The sequence below is a fragment of the Podarcis filfolensis genome (assembly GCF_964270895.1).
Source record: "Podarcis filfolensis genome assembly, chromosome: Z".
NCBI lineage: Eukaryota > Metazoa > Chordata > Lepidosauria > Squamata > Lacertidae > Podarcis > Podarcis filfolensis.
The window spans coordinates 21,493,272-21,499,271 of record NC_139617.1 but is presented as its reverse complement, the minus strand read 5'-3'; positions in this window follow the sequence as shown (position 1 = coordinate 21,499,271).

The window sequence follows — 6,000 nt, the reverse complement described above, 5'->3', positions numbered from 1 at the left end:
TCCATGGCCATGTGAAACACAATGCCTCACTTAAGGAAGGACCCCTTTCTTACACTGAGGAATGGTGGGCCTAGAGAATCCTGCTGGAGTGTCATTGGCTGTTTCTCTGCAACAGCGACAAGACTCAATGGGAAGGAGAAGTAGTAGTAGCAGCAGCTGCTACAGCAGCTTGCACAGCTGCAGTGCACAGATGGCAGGATGGCTATTAGCTGCAGTAGTGTTGACAGCAGACCAGTCCATAGGCAACAGATGGGGGCACAATCTATTGTTGTTCTGGTCCTTTCTCATGCACTGCCTGAGGCATGTTGCTTACCACAGCTTATTAAAGAGCTGCCCCTGTTTTTGTGACTTTTTGGTTGGTCCTAATAAAGGTTTTGCTCAACTGTTGGAGTTGGAGATTTTCTTAAGGACCCAATTAGCTGCCTTTGTTTTTTAATGATTAAATAGGCTCCCCTCACTCCACCACATTGCAACATGATGCTGCATGCATGCATGGGTTTCCTACCCAGAAGTGGCAGCCGGGTAGCAAATCTCTGCATGTGAACTAGCCTAAAGCAATCTGCGTAGCTTGAATTGACAAATAGCACAACATGAAACACATTTGAGGGGGTGGCGGAGAGACCAAACTCACATTAATGTGAGCAATAACATGGGAGGTGTTTTTAAATGAACTTTTAATTTAAACTTAGTAGGATGATAATGTTAATTAAATATCAATTGTTTGCATGGGACCACTTATTGAGTTTAATAAGTATGTATGAGATATTAATCTAATTGTCACGCAATTACCGCTTTCAGGGTGGGGGAGAGCAGCCTTTAAAAAAAAGCACTAGCAAGGTTGTGACATGAGCTAGCATTGTGATGCACTTTTGTGCTTTCTGCCTTCACCTCTAGCTATTCAGTAATCCAATTAGATATGGCAAGGTGAACTAAAAAGAAAGGATGCATGCCAGTAAAAAGTAGGGAGGAAAAGCACCATGCTGGATTAGCATAAGGCTAGCTATTCATTTATTATATGAATATCCCAGTCCTACTTCAAAGGGCTTGCAGAATCAAATATGGAGCACAATACTTCTCAATGTATGTCCAATATTAAAAGTGGGAAGGTGAATTTTGAAGCTGGCATGGATGAAGTGTCATATTGTGCAGCATTGTGCTTGGTATGGGCTTGAGCAAGAATTTGGCATAGGCCCTGAAGGAATGATGTGTGTTCACAGAACTTCCCAGTGGATTCTACCAACATCATGATTGAGTGATTCTGTGCAGGCACAGGCACTCTGATATATATGCCTGCTGCCCCACCTACATATTCAATAGAAGGGGCAGGTCAAGAGATGTCCATTTGAAACTCTCTACTAACCCTGAAAGCAAACTGGGAAGTCCATCCATCCATTACCTTCCTGTGAACATCTGAACAAATATGTGTGCCAAACAACGTACTTACAAATAACACATGTTGTACTGTGCTGGTTCAGATAGCAGGGGAGGAATAACACTGCGAGTGCTTCCCACATCAGGATAAAAAAGGGTGTGTGCATAGATGGGGAAAAACACAACCCTGCTTTGGTGCTTTAGATGGTGGGTTGCTTTGCCTCAGACCACTTTGGAGAAGATCACGTTGTACAGCACTGTTGAAATGGATGGAACAGCTTTAATTGATTTGCCATTCCAAGTAGATTTACTGTTTTACTTTACTCTGGGCTACTTTTATTTGCTTGGTTTTCTTCTTTTGTATACACACTTGGATAATGTCAGGGACTGGGCAGAGGAGGGGGAAGAATGGTGGATACTGCCTCCTGAGCCTGAACCTGCCAGAGAAGAGGGAGACAGATTTACAACAGTGTTTTGCGGAAGGTCACAGATCAGAGGCTGCAGAAGGGACAAGCTGGGAAATATTGGGAGAGCAGCAGGAAGAAGAAGAAGCACTAGGGGAGAGACAGCTGACAGACTCAGTGTCTTTAGAAAGCATTCCAGACCCCCCCCCCAGGACCCGGCGAGCACTGAAAGTAGGAAAACAGAAAGCTCAGAGGCAGAAAGCGCAGATCAGCCAATGTAGAGATGGTGTACAATAGGAGAGACAGAGCGGGTGGGGTTTCACTTGGAGCAACGCCATTACTGCAAGAGAGGCACCTTTTCTAAGCCTCTCTGTGTGAATAAAAGACTTGGTAATAACTCTTCTTGTTTATCTAATTCAGTGGGAGGGATCGGATTCCCTGAAGCCTGACAGATAAGGTGTTCCATGTGCCTCTCATCCTTAATCCTGGTCATTGACTGTAACAATAAAGATTTGATTTAATCTACAACTGAACATACATGAAATTGGCACAAGCCAAATTTAGACTGATCTGTCCATCCCTAACAGAGCTTGATGCCGACTATAAACCCCTTTTGTTCACAGCACCACCAACACTTTTCCTTACCAGGCAGAGGCAATCCCTCTGATTGTCTGTGCCTCACTCTTTGTTTCAGGGCTGAGAAGCTCAGTGGAACCACTGTTCCCCAGCCTGCATCCTGTACCCCAGCCCCTACTACCACATTTCCTATTCTGACCTGAAAGGTCTGTAGACACCCAACATGACTTTCATGACTACATGTCCAGCAGAGGAGGAGGAAGGTGTTTTCTTGAAACCCAACCTGGTGTGGGAGGACCTAGCCATGGTTTCCTGGGAACATCTGCCTTGCCCACCAACCTTGACACCAAGTGAGCTGGTTGGGGAGGTGTGTAGAGAGTAGAGTTTGATGAGGATATGGACACATTGGATAGACACAATCTCTCAGTCACTGGTGGCTCTCAAGCTGCTTTTGGAACCAATTTGCAGAAACTCGATGGCTGCATTCACATGACACTTTATTTTGTTCCCCCCATATTTGCCTATGTGCCTTAATTTTTTCATTATATTTGAGCTTTCACATGATGCAGAAGCCACTTCTGGAAATTTAGCACCATGTAGTTGCTGCAAGGTAATAAGAAGCGCTGCTGCCACCATCACCAAAGTCACTCAGCTGGTCACAAAGGGTGGAGACTGAGAACAACTGCTGATACAGTAAGCCTGCAACTTACATGTATTTAACTTGTGTTACATGTATTTAAAATAAAATAAAATAAAACAGGGTAGAAAGGAGGCAGGGCTCTGGAGGGAAATGACCTTGGCAATGCCACATACCGCTGAACCCAATGGGTTTTGATTACATACAATTTTGGCTTTGGCTGAGGTTCCTAGAACACAACCCCCATGTAAATTGTGGGCTTACTGTATATTGCTTTAATCCCCCCGCCCACCTCCAAGCACTGTCTGAAAAGTCCTGAATGGAAGCTAAAGCTGCCAGTCATAAAACATTGCCCCAGCTCTCCCTCCCACACCTGGTGTTTTCAATGGATCCCATTGTATTTAGTGGGGTAGGCAGAACCCATCCTACCCTCTAAAGTTTCAAACTGAGTCCAAAGCTTTGGGGAAAGGCCACTTTGCTTTCAGTTGCTTTGACCAAGAACTGCTTCTCCTTGGAGAAGGCCTGAATACAGGCAATTCTAAGCGTATGCAGAGGTTATGTTCCGGGAATAGTGCATAAAGCCAATCTCAAGTACAGTCAAAACACTGGGTTCAATAGCTGTTTTTCCCCCTGGATGCCTGCCCCCTTTCAGTCCCTTTAAATAACTATCTACCTATAGCCAACTGCGTAAAGCTGAATGTGTGCAAGTTAAATGAGCATAAATGGTAAATTACTTGTAGATTCACAGTTCAGCTGAATATTTGGGGTACCACCCCTCCTTTGAATGAATCAAGATTCTGATTTCGTCCTGAGCCAAAGCAGGCAACCTTCAAAGTGGTCTGAGCCAAATCAGATCTTTTTCAAAGTGTCAAACTGGGGTCCAAACTAAATGTTGTGGTTGATACAACCCCTGATTCTCTCTCTCTCTCTCTCTCTCTCTCTCTCTCTCTCTCTCTCTCTCTCTCTCTCTCATGATTAAGACACTGAACTGGTGGTTTGCATTAGTTCAGATATCTGTTGGCATCTCGTTTCCTTCTGTCATATGCATGCATATTTTGTTTTGGTGTTCTGTGAAGACCCCCCTTTCATCATGAGCTGAATCAGTACTCTTCAGTTATTATTACACATATATAGCCTTATAATAGAAACAGTTACAGAGCCACAACCACAATAAATCATAGCAAATGCGCCTCTATAATTAATACTTTGAAATTTTAAAGAATGTCTAGGCGTTTATTAAGAGAGCTTTAGCTAGTTAGATATCAATTACCACACTTATAAATGTCTCTTAGCACTTTAAAGAATTATTTGATATTTAACTTGCCATGGGCAATCATGTTCATTAAGAGCCTCATACATAAAAAAGAAAATCTTTGGGCAATTCTGTGGGATTTACACATTAATGAAGTTAATTTTCTGTCTCTCTCTCACTAGGTTTTTTTATGGGTGGTATGCTTAGACATGCATTCATCTTTTCCTTTTCTTCTTTTTACTCCTTACTGTACATCTCTTATTGTGAATTGGTACTACAGTGTAAACTTTGGAAAAGCAGGGATCAAAAGACTAGAAAAGCCTATCTCAGTTAACATATAGAGAGGGGGCAGGAATACATCACCTGGCCCAGCCTCCAACATCATACCCCTGAGCAGCTCCACCCCTCCGACCTGCATGCATTGGATGAAGGTCAGAAATAAAATGTAGGAAGCTGTCACATTGGTCTATTGAGTTCAGTATTGATTAGAATGACCGGCAGCAGCACTCCAATGGCTAAACTCATGCTAGGGATCACGAGTCATCAGCTATGAATGAATAAAGCCTGCTATAGACAAATAGGTCCAGGGTTTTTTTGTGCTAGTCATCTTCAAAGTTGAATATATATATTTTACAAGCATCATCTATCTACATTTTTTATTTGCTAAGTTAGCAAAAATGGATGAAATGTGTAGGTATGGCAGACTGTTCAGTGGGAGCCCTTCTAAAGTGATGAGTCCTGCTGAATTTTCCTGCAAGGGCAGCCTTTAAAACTATTTTCATCCTGAGAGTCACCTTATGTCCTGGAAATTGCTGCATGCCATCTATGGGTGCTGCCAGAGGCAAAAGTGGGCCAAGTAGGACTCTTACCTTGGTACATCCCATCCAGTATGACATTGGCCAGCCAGATGCTTCTGAGAAGCCTACAATCAGTGCATGGAGACATCATTCCTCTTCCATTGCTGTTACCCAGCAACTGGTGCTCAGGGGCATACTGTCTCTGAAACCTAGACGCTGTGTGTACAGCCATCATGACTCCTAACCTCCGCTAGGTCTTTCCTCTGTGTATTTGTTTAATCCTCTTTTAAAGCCATCTAAAATGGTGGCTGCCATCACATCCTGAAGTAGTCAGTTCCATGGATTAATTATGTGCTATGTCTGTCCTTAGGACGCGGGTGGCCACTGAGCCTAGGACTTGCCAGTCAGAAGGTCGGCAGTTCGAATCCCCGCGACGGGGTGAGCTCCCATTGCTCGGTCCCTGCTCCTGCCAATCTAGCAGTTCGAAAGCATGTCAAAGTGCAAGTAGATAAATAGGTACCGCTCCTGCGGGAAGGTAAACAGTGTTTCCATGCGCTGCTCTGGTTAGCCAGAAGTGACTTAGTCATGCTGGCCACATGACCCGGAAGCTGTACGCCGGCTCCCTCGGCCAGTAAAACGAGATGAGCGCTGCAACCCTAGAGTCGGTCACGACTGGACCTAATGGTCAGGGGTCCCTTTACCCTTTACCTATGTCTGTCCTTAGTCTCTTCCACCTTGGGAACATAGGACGCTGCCTTTTACTAAACCAGGTCCATCTAGCTAAGTGTTGTCTTCACTGACTGACAGTGGCTCTCCAGGATTTCTGCTAGTGAACATTCCCAGTCCTGTCAGGAGATGCTGGGGATTGAACCTGGGACCTTCTGCACAGACTGCAGATGCTCTGCCACTGAGCTACAGTTCACCTATTTACTGTCATGTGTCTCCAGGTTCTATTACTATGAG